Source organism: Rhyacophila brunnea, unplaced genomic scaffold (assembly GCF_057557595.1).
Source record: "Rhyacophila brunnea isolate RB1 unplaced genomic scaffold, BYU_Rbru_1.0 scaffold_3, whole genome shotgun sequence".
Lineage (NCBI taxonomy): Eukaryota > Metazoa > Arthropoda > Insecta > Trichoptera > Rhyacophilidae > Rhyacophila > Rhyacophila brunnea.
In genome coordinates, this window is record NW_028232965.1 from 28910139 (window position 1) to 28932102 (window position 21964).

Here is a 21964-nt window from a genome sequence, read left to right on the forward strand (position 1 = left end):
GACATTACTATTAATCCATAGCGGGCGATTGTACGTTGTACGGCCTTATTGTTTGTTTGATAAACACTTTACTTAACGGTAGTTAAGAAAAAATAATATATAGTATATTAGATTATTATCTTGTATATTAGATCACGAATTTGAAATAAGTTAATGAAAAATAGACAAACATACAGAATGAACTGATTGATTCAATTTGAAGATAATTTGTACACCTAAACTGATGAAATAAAAATGGTTGGATATAGGCGCATGCCCACTAATCAGCCATTTCATAATGTATATACGAATATCTAATCAATGGTCAACTATCGTCAGATGTTGGTTAACGATTGTTTTCTCACTATTTATCTACTTGCGATAAATTTTTACAAATGCGTCATTTCTTGTAACTTTGAAAGCTTACTAAATTAGTACCAGAATGCACATGTAGTACCCATACAAACTGTGCTAGTTTCATCAATATAGATCCTATTATTTTTGCGTTATAGTGGAACAGACAGCCACAATTTAAATAAAAAAAATTTGTGATTAGGTATCGTGACTTTGACTAAACCGAAAATATTTTTAAATCAGAAAGACACTTCAATCTTATTATTAAGAAAGATTTTACCAGCTTAAATGAAAAGAAAAATTACAAGAAATATCGAACGTGAAATAAAATATATTTTGAAACATATATCACCTTCTTCGTTTCACAAATTTTAGTGGATATTACTTTCCCCAGAAACCTATTCCAATCCGGACGATCCAGCGACACCGCTTTTCAATTCCCTTACCTGAGCATTTTCAGCCAACTCAGTATTGGTCGTTCATATTTTCTTTTACCCTCAGAAAATGCATAAATAGCCTATCATGCTGGTAATTTCTTCATTAATAAAGGGTGGGAATTAATCGCACAATGCAATAATCAAAATTCACAAAAAAAAATAACTTTAACATTTGGAAATTAGTTTTCACATATATTAAATGATTTCACAAATAAATAGATGAAATCACATAAAATAGTTTGTTTCACAAAACAAAAATCATAAATCACTCATTGTAAATATAAATTCACTCAATTTTGACAACTGCACACATTTGTCAAAATTGTTTTCACCGACAAATAATATATCGCACAAAGAAAAGGTAGAAATTCACAAATGTCAAACTAATAATTGTAGCAGCAATACATTTTATTAGAAGGCAATCGCAAAAATTATGCTTAGGTGTCAATATAATTAATGTTTAACGCAGTAATATAAATATGTGTATATTCGTGCTGCTATCGTTCATATATTATTTGATGTAAATCTACAACCAAATAACACCACCTAGGTATATCTTTTTCGGTTCATCGATATAAATTTTGGTAAATGTGGCGCAGATGCCGTCATGAGATTGTATAAGTATCATTTTTGAACTAAACCTAACCTAACCTATTCTAACGTAATCTAACCTAATATAACTTAACATAACCTAACCCAACTTAACCTAACCTAACCCAACCTAACCTGACCTGACCTAACCTAACCTAACCTAACCCTCTCCGAGATTGACAGCTGCCCGTGTGATGATATGACCCCTCAAGATGTCCCTCATCTTTTTATGCATTGCCCCATTTTCAGCTTCCAAAGACAGCAGCTGGAGGCGCGATGCAGGAGTCTAGATGAGGACCTATGCGACATTGGATCCGTGATAGTTCACAAGGAACTATCACGAAAGGTAGTATCATACATGATTAAAATAGTGCAGGATATTGGCAAAATAAACAAAGCCAGGACACAAAATGCCGAACACTCTTCAAGTGAAACGGAAGGCCTGGTGATTTCTGTCAACAGTCCGTCTTCTCCTGAAGAGTTTTCTGTGGTTTCCTCTTCACAAAAGCAAATGCGGAGAAGTTCCTGTTAAGACCCACAGCAGTATATTCCTCCTGATCCCAACACTATATAGTAGAAAAAAAGACTAATAAATAAAGAAACCTCCAATTGAAGATCTACAAACCTTGTACATAATAAGCAAGGTCAATAATAAATGCAACTCCCATATAAAAAAAAAAAAAAAAAAAAAACCTAACCTACCCCAACCTAATATTAGGTACCTAATAATATAATCTTAGATTGTGATAATGAAGTATCAAAATCTATGAGCATTTCAAATTTTAAATTAACAATTATTGGATCGAAAAACCTATGTGCTGACAGAAAAAGGTATTTATTATAATTGTCTACTGGAATAAACTGTTTTCGTAAAAAAAATCATAAAAGCTCATGACGGCATCTGCGGCACAATTACCTAAGTTTTAATTAACGTCACTTTTTAATTAGGTATTTATAGTATTATTTGAATCTGAAAGTAGGTACCTAATACATACTTATGTTTTGCCAAAATATTGTTTAAAATCATTAAACCTAATTTTCATAGTGTTTGTATTCTTTTACGATTAATTGGTTACAATAGTATATTGATACGTGAAGACTACTTTTTCTTTAGTGCAAATCGATCATTTGAGTGTTGTAGTTGATTTGTGAATATCATCCATTTCCGATGTGACGAACATCTTTTTAAATGTTGTCAGCGCTTTGTGAAAACAGTCTATTCAATTGTGCGAATATATATTCCCCATTAATAAATTATATTTCGTGGTTCATTCTGATTAAGATATATCCATATATTCCATATTCTTATAATGTTCAATCGACTTAGATACTGAGAATATTAATAATATTTTGCATACATTTTATATGTGTAAAGGCTTAATACAGTGATTTCCAACTTTTTTTTGTTTGGCGGAAGCCTTGAAACATTTTTTTAATCTCACGGAACTCATACTAGGTCGGCTAATAAATATATAATAAATAAATTACAAAATGAAGTGATAATAGTGACCAAACATGTAGCAAAACAGAGAGCTGACCAACTTTCCCTCTAATTTTATATTAATATTAATATGTGTGCGCATCATCAACGAATCTGAGCAGTGGCGTAACTAGGTTGGTGTCACTCGGTTCAGTAAATTTACATACCTCCCCCCCCCACCATACATACAATTTTTCAATAAAACTTGTATTTTAAGGTATTTATTATTTTAGTGATATTATATAATAATAACACAAAAATGATAATTTTTGTAAGTAAATAAAAAAAAAGACCTTCGCCTTCCGAGAAATGAGTCGAAGAATTGTGCATTCGAGCAAACTAAAATCTGGCAAAGGAAACTTTCGTTTACAATTTTTTATCTGAGGACTGTGCGGAGGATGAAAACATATGTGCGGACACATTTTGGTAGGTGTGGGCGTGCACACGCGCACACCTTACAGGGAACGTTGGAACCGACCATAAGCAGACTGACAATTCCGCTCTTAAGGCGAAGTCTTCACTGAGCCTTTTTTAAAGAGGCACCTAGCGGAAAAATACGAAGCTTGCAATTTGAGACATTTTTTTGATAATTTACAATTTCAACTGTATTAATGAATAAATATGTATCTGAGAACATTAAAAATAAAAATATTTTTTATTTTAAGTCAAAGACAAACTTACAATTGTAAAAAATGTAATAAAATGTGAATTTGTTCTATCGATCCCCACCCTATTATTACATGTATTTTATGGTCATATTTATTATTTAAATTTAGTTTATTAAGTTTTCTAAGCATCACCTAAGCGATTTTTGTCAAATTCATAGTTTTAATATTTTTTATATCTATTTTAAAAAACATCGATTTTTATAAAAAATATAAATGTGTATAACTTGAAATCCTTTTTATTTATATTAATATAAATATTTTATTTATATTTATAAAAATAATTTATTTGATATAAATAAAAAGGATTTCAAGTTATACACATTTATATTTTTTATAAAAATCGATGTTTTTTAAAATAGATATAAAAAATAATAAAACTATGAATTTGTCAAATATCGCTTAGGTGATGCTTAGAAAACTTAATAAACTAAATATTAATAATAAATATGACCATAAAATATATGTAATATTAGGGTGCGGATCGATAGAACAAATTCACATTTTATTACATTTTTTACAATTGTAAGTTTGTCTTTGACTTAAAATAAAAAATATTTTTATTTTTAATGTTTTCAGATACATATTTATTCATTAATACAGTTGAAATTGTAAATTACCAAAAAAATGTCTCAAATTGCAAGCTTCGTATTTTTCCGCTAGGTGCCTCTTTAAAAAAGGCTCAATGAAGACTTCGCCTTAACTCTATTTTAGTCTTAAATTTAATTTCATCGCCATGCACAGACAATGCTTAAAATTATATTTAACACATCACTACAAACATTCATTGAATATTAACGACGCTGAAGAAAAAGAAACAAATTTTCACGTTATCTACAATTAAAGTTGTATTTTTCGTATTCCATCATTAATTTGACTCTCTCATTGAATGTATTTTCCTAAGCAACATCAATCGACCTACCGGTATGGTCTATGTTACTTCCAGTATATTACAACAGTTTTTAATTTAACTGAATTCATCAATTTTTGTTCCTTCATATAGCTGTTAAAAAAATCTCTTCCTAATTAGAAGAATTCGCTTTAGTTCAATAAAACGATAGCGTGATATTTAAACCTAACAAATGTCAACTTTTCAAATAGGCACTTCATTGCTTTAATGTGGGGTGGGTGATGTTAAACCTTATTTTTAGCCTAATAAAGAAACGGTATAAAGATGAAACTACCTCGGAGGCCCTGGCAGATCTCGCGGAGCCACAGTGTCCCGCGAACCCGGTTGAGCATCACTGGCTTAATAATTATTAGGCAACTTCGTCTGGTAATATAATATTCAAATCTTCAGGCATGTACTTGAAGTCTACAATAGTGGTTGAGTGTATTATTATGTTAAAGTTGAGAATTATGTACTTCATTTATGTATTCCATTTTATAAATCGTTTTGGTCCACCAAGCAAAGTGAGAATTGAAATGAACAATAATTAACCTTTAAATATCTGCGTTGTGAAGTCTTATTTTTGACGTGCGAATTCTCGCTAAGAAATTCAAGCAATTTGTGAGTGTCACTGAAAAACTCATCAAAGTAAACTTTTCTCATTTTACAAAGATATAATACAAGTGGGAATCTACCATTTCATTTTCCATATTATAATGGTGGTAAACGAAATCTATTTTTCTGATACGAATTTGGAGAAACTCTGTCTCAATTTGTTTTAATTGGCACACGTATTAGGTAATATTAGAAATCATGTAATTATATTTTAGGCGTATAACAAAAACATATTTAATAATAAATATTATCACTACTTTTTTATATACCTTATTGTTATCAAACTGACATTCTGACAAGACATGGCGTCATGAACATATTTTATTCAAATTACCTATATATCTAGATATGTCTAGAAAAGTGATATGATGGTATTTTTGTGTAATATGTGAAAATACAATTAATTATTTATTGAATACAAACAAATTTTGTTAATAAAAAAAGATTATAGTTTCCCATATATTTTTTTCCATTTAATTTAAGAACTTGCTTATGTTATATATTACAGTCGTAGCCATATGAATAGAAAAAGTGTCATAAAAAATGTTAAAAAAATAATAAATCTGTTTTGGTGATGTAATTCATTTAATTGAATATTTTTTATAATGCCTTAAATATATTATAATGTATGATCTTCTATATAAAAAAAACAAAGCCGTGATCAATTTTCTAGTTTTACTGAAAAAAACTTGCTACCGTGATGTATAAATAAATAAAATTATGGAATATGTGGATATTTTTTCAAAATTTCATACATTATTCACAAGGTCGTAATGTATTAGAATCGGAAAATATGTTATGTGTTTGTACTATTTTATTGACAATAATTATAAAGTGGTAATAAATGAGTTGATGTGTTTTCGATTGTCTAAGATAGTAAAAATGCGAATCAAATTAAATAAAATCAGATGTCAAAATGCTGTAAAATACAGATTTCCTTACTGTCTACGCATTTACAAAAAAAATGTTATTTGAAGGCTGAAGTTAATTAATAAGACTTGTAAAATATTCTAAATAATACACACCAAAATTTTCAAATTTGATTTTCAAAATTATTACAATGATTTGATTGGATAGAACTCGATTACCATTAATTATTGTTTCCGAGCGGAATGCATAGATCTCTACAAAGTGAAGGTTGTATTTTTTAAAGCGAAATAGTTATTAATCATATACCCAACATACTATGTCCGTTCTCTGGCCACGGGGTGTACATGCGAACTCTGCCATTTTAGGTAGTGTTGAAATATGTATCCTTGATTGAAATATATCGGGAATATCATATGTTTGTTCTCCCAAGGTTCAGTACTAACCTAACATTGGTAATGCCGGTTGGGCAGATGATAACTTGTATTTAACCAAATCGCTTCAGATATTGATATAGGTGAGAATGAGTTTAGGTGGATGTTGTATTACAAATTCTTAAAAATTAATATAGTTTACCTATTTCATTTGACGTACTTCTAGGTATTATAATTATTTTATTTACCCACTGGATGCTATACTGTTTTCCTAATACTGTGTATATTTCTTTGTTTTTTCATGTCATATTGTGAATATCTTGAATTTATAATTTGTAAAGTTTACTATAACTTCTTCTTTTTTCACCCGGTTGCACCCCAGTATTGGGGCATAGGGCAAGGACAATTTCGCGCTACTTCCCTCGGTCCATCGTGCCTCCCGTCATGCCAGACCTGCAACGCGTAGATCACTTTGTAGTACCGCTGCAGAGTGTGGGAGGGCCGGCTACGGTGACGGAACCCTTGAGGCTTTCCCACAAGGGTACGAAGTGTCGCACTCTCTGGCGGCATCCGGAACACATGTCCCAGCCACGTGAAGCGTCTCTTCGTGCTTATCTCAATCTCCGAGGGCTGCTGTGTCCTCTCACGAACTCGAATGTTTGTAGCGCGGTCGTACCAATGGACTCCTTAAATTTGGCCGAGACATCGATTCTCAAAGCTCAAAAGCCTTCGAAGCTTACTAGAACTACTATGTAAATAAATAAATTTTAATTGGAAGCATATGAATTGATAAAAAACAACATCTATTTTTTGCCAGATAGGGAATCGAACGCGTACACATTGGCTTTGGAGAAATGGTATTTTATAAAAATAGATATTATATTATTCATTATCAGTTAAGCTTTCTTGTAAGGTACTTATTTAAATATTATTTAATAATATAGATGATCTCAAATTACATTATCTAATTCGAGGACTTAGGGTCAAACAACACTATCTACAAAAGTGCAACTTTACAGGAGAGCCAAAAATCGTTATTTTAGATTCTTGTAACTCAACAAGGAAAATGTTTATTTAAAACCTAATGTTAATATTTTATAATTTATTGTGTATTGTACATTTATCTTGCTTATGATGATGTTAAAATTTATAGGGATAGTTTAAAAAAATATATGAAAACAAGGGTAACTTATGTAGTTAGCGTTAAACTTTACTGACGATTTAATAAGAAATTAGAAAAGATTGACATAACGTTGTTTGACTATCATGTAGCCGTAAATATAAAATAACGTTATCTCAAAAAAAAAAAAAAACAATTTTTTGTATATAACGTTGTCTGACTTTAAGCACTCGAATTATACATCATAATAATAATATATTATAGGTATTGTAATAACTAATAATAATATTAGACTAGAAAAAATACTACACATAAAAATATATTATGAATTTTAATACAGAATTGAAAATTTTATGTTGCTTAAAGTAGATCAAAGTCACCTGTTACACCAGCATAAAAAAATAGTCAGTAGGTATGTAGGTACTTATTATTTTTTCATACAAAGCAGTGAGATTTATGTACATAAACCTTTTAATACATACAACTTGGGGTTCAAAGTGTTTCGTGTTATGTTTTTATGGCGTATCAGTCTGGAAAAATATGCAATAAATTTTGCGAAGAAGCTTGGCTAAATTTGCATATTTCTACGTATTATTTTTAGATGTGCAAAATGATTTTTCATAAACCAACATTTGAATTTCATATGAAACGAAAACATTCTTTTATTGGTATCCTGTGATGTTTTCGGTTACAGGTATATCGATTTTTTTTTTAAATTTTTCACTTCATAAGAATAAAATTGGATATTATTTTATTTATATGATATTCATTCCCTATAAATCTTTATAATATATTGTGTATAAATATATGAATAGTCGACGATTGTGACGTCAACATCAGCTGATGCAGACGTCTTATTTTGTTTTTAAATTACAAAGTGTGGCTTCTTTCTTGACATCCCAGGCCAGTATTAGACTTCTTCCAGTCCTGTTTGTTCACTTATCATGAAGTGATTATAGTAACAGTTGACATCCACATAGCATGCATATCAATTTCTGTTGATGCTCCTTTTTATAGAATGTGATCTATTTTATTATTTGTTTCCAGATATTTTTGCAAATCATTTGCAAAAAGTATAAAGTTTTTCTCATCGTTTCATGATGGTTATGCCGTTCAGCAATTTTTATTTATTTCCATATCTACTTTTGTCTGATGTTTTCATTAATGTCCCCCAAAATAATCACTGCCTCATCTTCAAAGAGATATGAAATTGTATTTCAATATAATTTACCATTATTTTCGTTTATTAATTCAAAATGTAAACTGTTTTTTTAAGAATGACATGATAATAAATACACAATAAATTGTTTAACTCTAATTAATCCATTTGCTTCATAACACTGTCTATATAGCATCATACCGTTGATAAAGACATACGAGTACTTGTATGATTCAATCAATATTTCTTGGAATTACTTAAACCCACAGGTAGACCTGCGGATCGCGAGTAGCAAGAAAACTTAAAATTTAAGTAAAATCCTGAATAAAAATCAATAACAACGAAGTCATTGAATTTTATATTCACAATAATTCAGCATAATTTTACCTTTTGAATTATTTTATAATTGCTCCATTTACATTTACATTTTATGCATTAAATTAAAAGATGATTTTCACAATACCAGTTAAATTATGTAACTTGTTCACCCATACTATCTATGGTTAAAAAAAATACTTTTTTCTATCTTAAAACGTGAATTATATGATGTTACTTTTGTGTGGGGTATGAATATTGATAAAACATTTATTAGGAGCGCATATATTTTATATATTAAGTATATGTTAAATTTCCTCCAGCTGTATAGCATGTAATATAGTTCTCACATGTATGTTCATTTTTGTAATATTAATCGTTTGTCCTAAATTCGTTTCTACAGTCGTTGGTTTGTGCTTGTAAGTTCGAGCTCTGAGGCACTTATGTGAGTGTTTGTAATCAGTTTTTTATCGGGTGGGGTGATTAGCCTTACGACGGACCGTTCTATTTTACCCGAGCTTAAGACCGTTCGAGCATGGGTAAAGTCATTTTCAGGGATACAAGCATAGTTGAATTCAGGCTTAAGATACAATGTAGGTATGTACGTATTGTGAATCGTATTTAACATGCATTCAAAAGAGAATTTATTTCAAAACTTATAACACACAGAAATCACATTGAATAGATTGTAATGATCTATGCTATAATTAAGTGCTTACATGATGTATACTTTAAGCATATAATATTAAAAATATTATAGTACATATTATTTATTATAAATGTCCAAACATTATTTTTTCGATATGTTACAAACATACCACTCAGCATTACAAGGGTGACACACTTCGATATTTATATTTTGTTGTCAAAAAAATCAGAGTGGCGGAAGCGATTTCAGCATTTTCTAAATCATAACTTAGATCAGCAGTGTCTATTATGATTTATTTAATTACGAAAATGACTCTTGTAATGTATTGATTTCATTTGTATAAATAGCAAGGACAATTCATAAGTGGTCACTACTTTAATATATAGGCCATCCATGGACTGAAACCGTATGCGGTTTCGAACAGTGTGCTATACTAAACCTATATTTTCTGGTCATGGAAATATATTTCCACAAAGTATATTCTAAGCATCTGATCGTATCCGTTTATACCATACACTTACACTTACAAATTTAGTGAAAATATATTTTCATGAACAAAAATCTTAAGTTTAATATGGCACACGGATCTAAACCGCATACGGTTTCAGTCCATGGATGGCCTAATAGTCCGTTACTCGACACACTTACTCCTGACTCGTCACTCGACACAATCACCAGCTTAACAGTAGATCAGTAGTCGTTGCTGCCAGATCGCGACTCGGTCCAAGCACGAGCTCACCACGATCACTCTACATCGTTTGTCTTCACTCCGACTATTGTAACTCTCTGTGCTCTGCATCAAACCACTACACATCTATAATATTCATCCACACTATTACAGCCTCAATCAACATAGCTGTCTACTTTCCGCATACTAACCCCATAGATATTATACAAATTGAAGTGCTTTATTTCTTTCGGTACTTATTTAAGTAAACGATTTAAAAAAATTGAGTTGTTTTATTTTCTAATACGTTTGATTTTTTTCATCTACAATGTGATGGAACTCTTTGTGGAAATGCTGATTAGCCATTTTCTTAACTTATCGTGTCCACGCTTTACATCTACATAAGCATTATTAAAAATATTTGAATTTTACACATACAGGATTTGTACCTGTGAGTGTGACCCATGACTGCAAAGGTGGTCATTTGCACTTATTGAGGGAAAATCGTACGTAAATTTATCATTAACTATAAAAACATCTTAATAGGTGTATCATAATATTACTACCAAATATATATGAGAGATTCAACAATATTTTTTTAAATACTAAAATAGGCCAAAAGGCATATTATAGTGGTCAAACACTTCACAAAAACACATAGAATTGATAAAAATACAAATATATATATATATATTGTAACGCCACCAAGAATCGAATCCACATTGTAATAAATTTAACAAAAAAATATATATTTATATATTTTCAGTTAAGTACGATTATTATTATTATTATTATATTTCCAGTGAAGACTTATCTCAAAAGTTGTTCGTGAGATTTCCTCTTTAGAGTCTATGTGTAAGTTAAACCCAGCTATGATATTTCTATACTTACCTATATACAATCTACAAAAAACCTTAAAATAGTATCCAAGTTATGGATGATTGCGACATTTTTCTTGCTTTGTATGGCTTTCAAAAATGAGGTTAGTCCCCTTGGGTTATCTGGAGTGATTTTCAAATATTTAATAACATTTTCAACCGTAGCGTGACGTCTTGTTAGCAGTGATTGTTCTTTGATTGTGCAGAATAAAAAATGATTTCTGTATCAATTTTAAACTAAATGTGCGTAAGTATTTTAATTTTAATATAGAATATACATAATACTAATTAATTGTTAAAATGAAAATAATGTCGAAAATTTTCAAAATGTTATTTTTTAGCATTATATGTACCTATGACATCACTTGCATTCAGACACTTATTTAGCATTAGAGTTTAAATTATATTTATCCTAAAAATTAATTACGAGTTTATCGTAAATAAAATAATATATAATACCTATAGCAAATTCACTAGAATATATAATATCATAGCATAATGGCACATCGACTTTAAAGCACGGTTGATACCACACAGAAAAAAAAAATCGGCGCAAAAAAGGCTGGGCCCCTCAGATGATTGCGCCTCGCAGAGGGGTCCACCCTTCTTGCTCCTCAGATGATGGTTACTTAAACCCTGATGGCTGAAATTACTAAACATGGAACATGCTTTGCCTACTAATTTTCTGAATGCCGGTTGTCCAAATTTGAAAGAAAATTTACTTGTCAAAGTAACCGAATCCTACAGGATTCAAACAATTTAACTTTTCTGAAAATTATATAATTACTATAATAAAACTAAAGAAGTAATAATACCAGTCGAACAATACGTCGCACAGAATGTAGGCTGAACGTAAAATGAAAATAATCGGCGCGCGTAAGTAATCGAGGCGCGGGCCGCTGGCGGACTGCGCGTCTATATTTGAGGCGTCTTATTACAAAAAACGACAAGTCCACAATTGAATATTTTCGGGAAACAACATTTTTATGTTTCAAGCTTCAATTATTTGTTTTAACGTGAGATTACATTTTTCGTTGTATTCTATGTCGAAATTAGAACCAAATGGCAATTTGTTTCAGCCGATAAACTCTTAAATGTAATAAATATAGGCAAAATAAAATTGGAAGTAGCGCTATTTGTACCTCATTTTTTAATTTATTCCGCATAAGGCACATATTATTTCCGTGGCACTGTCATGAGTTTACCAGATGCTACAGCATGGGAGACGCCCTTTTTAATATTAAACGTTCCCTTATTGGTTGACTTAAACACGCGCGATATCAACCAAGCTTTAAATAATATGAAACACGGACTTCTCGATTTTGACCAAATGTGGTCTTATCGCTTTTTGGAATTAGACGCCTCATTTATTCTACGTATATTTTTCGTAAGGCTTTTGCGTCGGAGATTATGAGTAAAACATGTTCCATGTTAAAATACTTGTATGCATATTATATGTAACAAATTGATAGTCCGCCAACAGCAATTGTATTTTTTTCTGATCGACATCGACCTCGTTTTACGGTGTCGTTCGGAATTTTTATTATTGAAGACGTATTCGTGCAGTAATATTATATGGCTATAACTTTGTCATTCATAATGATACGGACCATTATAATATGGACATTATTTAATCAAGTACATATGAATGACAAGTGATTTTCAAGTACATACATGGTTCCTGACATTAATAGGAACCTACTTATAAAATTACCTAATAAAAATCCAAAATAATTCCTAAATTACCCACATTAATAATAATTCTTCTCTAATAATATGAGGTTACGATAGGCTGGAAACAAAGTTTTGGCTGATTCTACCGTTTTTGGGTGTTTGATGTTGACAGGTCTTTAGGGATCTGTACTCGTTCTCAGAATAATCTTAATACATATACCTAGTTAAGTAGGTAGACACCAAATTTAATTCATATAATAAATGTGTATCTCAATAATATGTAATATCTATTCTTGTTTCATATTTGTTTCTTAGCCAGAGCATATTATGAAAACCACATCACACTTTTAAATATCAATATCACTGACCAGTCTTATTGCAGTTTTTCAGGTGATACCAGAATCTCGCAGTTTTTCTATTTACATATTATAGATTATAGTTGATTTGAATAAAAACCGCACTAAATTGAGTCTCTTTAGATTCATCCATGGCACATGATGTCCAACATCACTCACTTGGAACACCTTCTTATCTTTTCATTACTCGTGTGCCGACAGTCTTCCCAACTAGGTATCTGTGGGTCCGATCTGTACATGGTATAGTTTGATTAAGACGCAGTGGTGAGGCGCCACCAGTACCCGCCGCTAGCATCTATTTCCAAAACTCAGTACACGGTTGTATAGTGATATTTCACTAAAGTAAATTCGATATCATTCGTTTTTATTATAGAAGTAGTATTGTTACGAAATATCTCAGTATCAGTTAAAGTTTATTGGTCACAAGTATGGCATTTCAATACTGCCGGAAGATTGAGTAACATTGAAAGTAGAACAGGATAACTATTGTAAAAAAACATGCTCTTTATGGTCAAGCTTATATGTGGGAAATATGCTCATGAACGCAAAAATGACAAAAACAGCCGCAGTATTACCCAATATCTAATAAATTAAAAAATATCTACGGTTTTGATAAACATAACTTTAAATGCAAAATGTATTCGATAAGCATTAAATTAATCTTTTAGATAAAAGTTCTCTCGTAGTATGATGTCATAAGTGTTATTAAAATAGTATTAAATAGAGAATTCTGGTAAAAAATAAAACATAGATTTGGAAATAATTGTTTTTTTTTTACAATTCTAAAAAGTCATCATAGACGCAATAAAAAAACAAAATGTTTGTATTATTTTAAATACTTATTTTGAAAAGGATATCAAGTTTTTATACAGTCAAATATTTTAAAGATGTTTTAATATACGACAAAAAAATCAATCAACAATTGTTTTTGAAGAATGTTAATATTTTATTAATTGGCTGTTGAATATAATTTTAAGAATCATGTATTTTCGATCTCATATTTTTCAATTCTACGTAAGTACATTCATTCTTAAATAAAACAATTATCATTATTATCAAGTGCAAGGATATCACAAAAGATGGTTTATTCCTTATGCCAGCAATAAATCGTGTAATTAATAGCATTACCTTGATTTAAATTATAGATTATGTAACTATTATGTGATGGAATTTGAAATATTTAAAAACAAATATCATAATAATTATTACTAATTCATAGTAACAAGGACGGTTAGTTGGGTCTGTACTCTATGCCTTTGTGGGTAGAGTCATCGCTGGGAAAATTGATGCTGTGATTTCTAATCTTATTAGGACGATGTTTTCTCTAATACTCGTAGTTTGGAAGAATTTCACAAAATAATATGTAGGTTAAGTACACTATAATTATTAATACTGAATATATGCATATTATGTAAGTAAATGTAAATAATGTTACGTTTATTTCTTAACAAGGTATGTTATTTTCAATCGTGGATATCGATTAGAATTGCATAATAAACTTAACGTCACTATACTATTTTATAATGGTTATAAAATGCGAACAAATCGAAACGCATTACTAGAAAACAGACACTGAACATTCCAATAATCCGCATCTGTTAAAGTTTCATTGTTTTCTCTACGGTTCGTTGAATTTCATTCATCCTGGCGTGTTTTTTTCTATTGAAATAATTTCTTTAAGTATAACTATTCGCCCACCCATCCCATAATCAAACCAAATAATACAATACCTACTGTACGATATCTTTATATGTTTGTTTTTCTTTTATCTGTATTGGAAAAATATTTATTTCAAAAATGCGTTGAGTATGGATTGCAATCTAAGTACGAGTATTCAATTCCGGAATTTTGGGATTAGTATTATATCCTAGAATTGGTGAAATTTTAGGATATTATCATTTTTTGTAAATGGGTACACCTAAAAAAAACATACAAAAAGCAGGTTTTCATAGATTTATAAAAAATAAAGAATAATATAGTATATAAGAAACTTACCGATCCCTTAATTTTGAGTAAATAAAGAGGTACGTAATAAAATATTCTTATGCTGAAAACTCATGTCAAGGAGAGTTTTTAAAATACAGAAATAAAACAATATTAACTATAACGTCATTTTTTCGGAAAATTTTGAAATATGATACTCTAGCTAGACTAGTGTGTCATTTATATTAAATTATTTCAGCTTGAGGTGCAATTTACATTTATAGTGCTATGTGCCATCAACTTTTTCAGGCGGATGCCTATTTTTAAAATCTTATATATGTCAGCAACCCCGTCTACGTAAAGTAAGTCAAAAATAATAAAAATGAAAATGAAGCTCAGTTTAAGGCGAAGTCTTCATTGAGCCTTTTTTAAAGAGGCACCTAGCGGAAAAATACGAAGCTTGCAATTTGAGACATTTTTTTGGTAATTTACAATTTCAACTGTATCAATGAATAAATATGTATCTGAAAACATTAAAAATAAAAATATTTTTTATTTTAAGTCAAAGACAAACTTACAATTGTAAAAAATGTAATAAAATATGAATTTGTTCTATCGATCCGCACCCTATTATTACATATATTTTATGGTCATATTTATTATTCATATTTAGTTTATTAAGTTTTCTAAGCATCACTTAAGCGATTTTTGACAAATTCATAGTTTTAATATTTGTTATATCTATTTTAAAAAACATCGATTTTTATAAAAAATATAAATGTGTATAACTTGAAATCCTTTTTATTTATATCAAATCAATTGTTTTTATAAATATAAATAAAATATTTATACAAAGTCATTGTATTAAGTGGGTGAACATTTATGCAGCGGCGATTTTATTTGACACTGGTGACGCAATTAATTTGTCAGATGATGTAAAACGGTCCTCGAAACAGTTCAGTTAGTTAAACTAGACATACACATAATAAATACCAAAATCTTAAGATGCAATCGGCGCTCGAAATGGAAAAATTTACAAACCGGAGCGCTCGACAGGTTTCTGAAGATTTTTACATTATAAAGTTATCAAAGTGTATGTGTTTTTTTTTCATAAAAATAAGTGTGTTAGATTTTTTATTATATAATATGGCCTATCCAGCTCAGACGGTCAAATTATTTATTCCACGAGATGCAGCGATAATTTTACCGATTTCACGAACAGAAACCGCGCTCCGGTGCGTTCCGGTCCATTTCGAGCCCTGGATGCAATCAACAATTATCCAAAGCATAATAAAATTCCTGCCACATCAAAAGGGCCTATAGCCTAACATAAACACTCAAATAAATACAGAACAGAATAAAACAATAATAATGTTATGCATCACCGTTAACCTTGGTAATAATTAATAATATGTTTAGGTGTGATTCTAGAAAAGAGATAACTACATCCTCTACGCTCTTAAACCCACTACTGCTTCCATGTAATTTTTACCTATACATTTCATATTGTACCTACCTTTATGAAAATGTGGTGAATTTTTGTGTCCATGACATACCTATAATAAATTGAATTATATATTGAAAAATATGATATCTTTAGCTTCAGGCGTAGTTTTGAATCCTTCCGGCCTCAGCTATATCGCTTTTTGTAGAAATATGTGAGAGCAAAATAGACGCTTAATAAATAAGTAGACAAGTAAAATCAATACCTTTATAATATATCATCATCATCAACTAGACTCGATCCTCTATCAGATAAAGGTTTCCTCTAGCTCCTTCCAATATTCTCAGTCCCTAGTTATTCGCTGCCATGTAAATCCGTCAAACTTTTTGAGATCATCGATTCAGCAGGTTTTGGGTGACTTTGTTATCATCTATTCCCTCTTGGAAACCACAGTTCGACTAAATTTCTCCATTAGTTGTTCATTTACCAAACGCATTGCTATTTTATCAAATTAGTATCCTATACATCGCGTATTCTTGTCTTAGTATTTGTTTCGTCTGTTATCTTTTTACGTTATGTCCAATATGCACTTTTCTATCCCACTAGGCGCTACTCATTTAAAATTTTTAGATTTCTCCTAAATTAAGGGTCGATTTTTCACATTCACATCAATAGCACATTAAATGTTATCCTTTATGTACAATGAAAAGTGACTTTTGAAAGTGTAATTTCATATGTGTTTAAAGCAATTTTAGTTCTGCGACTGATTTCATCATTTATCCTCCGTCAAAAAGACATATCTTGACCAAGATAGACGTACTTGTTGATCCACTCGTTTTAAGTGCCGTTTATAAGGATCGCTTTTGAGTCAGTAATTCAGTTCATCGTCACTTTTGAGTTTGAGGCATTAATCATTAAAACTATTAATTATCCGGCTTTCATTACTGCTTCTGCATGATATCCTGGATATATTTTGGGTATATCGCAGAGAGAATAATATTGTTTACGCAGGTGACTGAGTTATTCGCCGTTAGTGGTTCTTCAAATCTTTTAATACACATATAAATAATATATTTAATACCCATGTGTATATTATATCTATTAATCAAATGATTAAATTGATATACCAGTTTTAAATAAGAGATATGTTGGATATAAATAATTAATGTAAACAATACTGAATAACAATAATTTAATCCAACTAAATATGAATTATATAAATAAGATAATAATAATCTCCGTACATTCAAAAAGTATAAACGGTCGTTTCGTTTTTTACACAATAATTTTTGACCCTCATTGAACAATACTGTACCTATTTGTAATTTTGTTGAGCGTCAAATTTTCCTACCCAAATGCCGTAAAAGATATTATGTTCCCATCCTACATATTACTTATTTTCACTCATATTCATTTGCTTGGAGCAATCTAGGAACAAATTTTAATTACCTTCAATTTCCGGACCATGAAGTTTAATTTAATTTACGCGCTTTTGAATATAAAGCACTTTGTTTTTGAAACCATAATAACTAAAGTTATCAAACGTTCATTATTTAATGACATAAATTGAATATATTTTTTTTCCACCATGTCAGATCCTAATAAGATCATATGGGCCTCCACAGAGTGGGGGATTGTATTAACAGATTTTGTTTTTATGAGTAATGGATATCAGCCATTTACTCAACCTATTAGGTCCATACTCTGACTCATATACAGATTGAAAAACAATATGTGTGCTTGTCAGACTCAGGATTCTAACCTGAAACCCACGACGCTATAGGCCGACGCTTAAGCCGCGCGACCATCGTGAGTGTTATATAGTGAGAATATTAATTATAATTCTGTAATATATATATTTTTTTATTTTTATTTATTAAGGAAAACAAACAGTTATATATTGATTACAGAAATTTAAAATAAAATAATAAAAAATTATTGCAACCAGCAAAGTTTCCATATATACATTATAATATAGTTAAGCCTAACAATGACGAATAACATAAATATAAAGAAATTACTTAAGAAGATTACATGAGAAAAATGAGGAAGAATAATGAATAATTAAATGATATACAAAAGAAAAAAAGAAAAATAAAAAAGTAACATAAAAAAATAAAAGAATATATATATTTATTTATATATATATATATATATATATATGTATAAGTAAATACATTATATATCTATTTATACAAAATTTTGGAGATAGCATGTTTAAATGAAACAGGTGAATTATTAAAAGGATCAACGGTGGAGAAATACGAGTACATTTTATTATTTAAACAAGAGCGCCGAATAAAGGAGTTTTGTGCATAATTAGAACCGCTACGACTGATATGGTACAAAGTTTGGTTTCTCGTAAATCTTGATGGACAATGGAAACCCACCCTTTCGAGTAGGTTATTGACTCTTAAATTCGGTGTGAATACTAGACGTCTTTTTATGTAGGGTTTTATGAGACATATATGTTAACCATTCATTGAATGCAATACATTCATGCACTGGGGTCAAAAAATACTGTCTATCTATCGGATCGAGTTCAGCTAACGTTCTTCATCTACTCCACCTCGGCTAAAAAAATCCACAAGCGTTCATGCTTTGCATAGTAGTCAGTCCACTTGTTATGAACAAAAAATATTACAATTATTGTATTATCCCTAATATCTAGACCAAAGCAAATTGTATTCGAAATGTTAAAACGTTGTATTAAAACATTTCTGTCCAAACATCTACTTGCATTTACGAATATTCAAATGTTCAGATACATACTAATATGTATTTTTATGTTTCGACGCAGATGGAAAACATAATTGATGTTTATATATATTATATTGGTCTGGACTAGGCTTGAGAGAATATATTAAAGAAGATATCTATAGTACCTATTTATATGTTTAATTTTTATCTAATTATACTATAAAAAACTATGGATGAAAATGTATTTAATTTGATTTGATTATGTAAATTACAATGAACGATGTAGGTAAAGAGTTTCATTAATACGGGCGTAAGACGAATTATAATAAAAAAAAAAAAAAATTTTTAACATAAAGTTTTTGACATCTTTAAAGTCCATTTTTATGAATCTATTGGTCCAAATTTAAAAATAAATAATGATATTAAGTATACCTACCTAATAACACATTTGATCCTATGCTAAAAATACATATTTGGAAAATACAGGTTACGTGATCAACGGAGCTGGAAAATAACGGTACGTAAAAAATACCATTACCTTTAAAATACAACAAAGCATCGTAAGGACGAATTCCCAAATGTGCTGGTGACGTGTTTTTAAAAATCATCCTTCTTAGTATTCACCTCATACATTTTTGTTGATCATCATGTGAAGTTGTACCGCTACGCGATAAATTTAAAACATTAAAGACACTTTATAGTAGTCGATTATCCCACATTCGCCATACAAAATGTCTGCCCGGATTTGCAAAAAATATAAAATGCCAACTTTAAATATTTATAGCGGTATTATCATCATCATCAGGCTTAAATTCACTACTGCAAGAAGGCATTCTCATACACGTTCCACTTCTTGCTCTACGATGTCATTAATTCCGCCGAATTTTTCAATCGGCTCATATGCTTTGGATATCACTATATTATCGAATTCGTTCAGAGTCTATCCATTCGGTCCTTATTATGTCTTTACGCGTGATATCCAACATACACCTCTCTATGCCACGTTCTACAATCTTTTGATTTCTAAATTTCTCTTTTATTTAGACGCTTTCGCATGCTGATGTGAAGAGTTAAAACACACATTGGTTAAAACCCTACGCTTGAAGCACAATATGAGGTCGCTCTTGAAAATGACATTAAGAAATAAGAATGCATTAGACGCATTTTTCTCGCTGGATAATTTCGTCATGGATACTTGTTCGAGATATGTGTAGTTGTTGACCTGCTTAAATTGGTTGATTAATATTATTATTGGCTATAGGTCAACCAAATGGTTAATCGTGACTAGTTTTCTGGACATTTTTTTTCAAACTTACTTACTTGATTTTGACTTCTAATTTTTATATGAAAATTGAAGTTAATTTTGATCTAGTGGATAAAGCAATATACCATCTATAAGAATACATAGTTTAAAAAAAATTAAGCTCAATTTCGGAGTTTAGATATTTTTAAACTTTGCTCCGTCAGAATTAAATATACCATACAAACGTGTGAATATCATCAAATTAAGCATGTCAAGGGTTGAATCAAGTGTGCGGGTCCAAAATACATTAACATCGCCTCTACTTGCAACGAACGGTCGTAGACAAGGGAATGTACTTGACTGCCTTCTATTTAATATGACCCATGAAAATATTATCAGTGATGCTAAATTAAAAGCCAGTGGCATAATATTTCATAAATCAATCCAACTGTTATTGACATATGCCGACGATATTGATGTCATTACCCGGTTTGCAGAAGCCCACAAACGGCATTTATTTCCCTAAACTCAGCTGCTGTAAACATGGAATAAACAAAAGTAAAACAAGATACATGTCAGCTTTCCACCATTCAACATATGATAATAACAGCCTTATTATTGGCTGCGTCCATTTGAAACTATGGATTCATTTGTTTATCTAGGTTCCTTTGTCAAAAAATACCAATAATACAAGTGAAGAATCGCCGGATCACCCTCGCCAACGGGTACTATTTTGGCCTCCAAAAACTTCGAGTAAAACCAAAACAACCTAACATTAAACTATCCCGCACCCAGTATTAACGTATGGATCAGAATGCTGGGCACTCAGTAAACAGGATGAAAGAAATATGGATATCATGGATAGTTTTGTGTGAAACAGTTACACGTGAAATAAGATATGTAATATTATAGAAAAACTGAATTCAAAGTAAACCTGAGCACACAATATAATTTATATATTTACATGAAATGATAATAATAGTGTAATGATATATTCTGTTTTTTGTCATATAAAGCCACAGTGATAATTTAAATATTGGCAATAGCGATTAATAATATGTACCACTTTGGTTAGATATATATTAACGCTTCACAATTATTATTAATTTTAGAATTTATTTATAATATATGTAATATCCTCTTTTCAAACAAATTTTTAGTATAATATATTCTTTTCGTAATAGGATTTATGCCATATAAATATTTCATCTTTTTTTGCTAACAAGATATCACTCAGAGTACTGACCTTTTTAAAATGCACATAATATTAGAACTTATAAAGGTTATTATATTAACATTAAAATTGTTATAATTTTTTTATGCATATCTGTTATACAAAGTCACGAGAGCAGGTATTATAAATTATTGTATGTACGTATTTTTAAAAACCGTTTTTTAAATAGTTTTGCCATTCTATTGTACCCAACTAATATAATATCATTTAAATAAAACTTTATTACTTCGTAGCTTTATATTAAAAGATATCATTAAGCGAGCAGTTATTACTTTACTTTAAGGAAAGTCTTTTCAGTTTTAAATTTCAATCAAAAAATACAAATTATATTGCTAGTAATATTATTGTGTT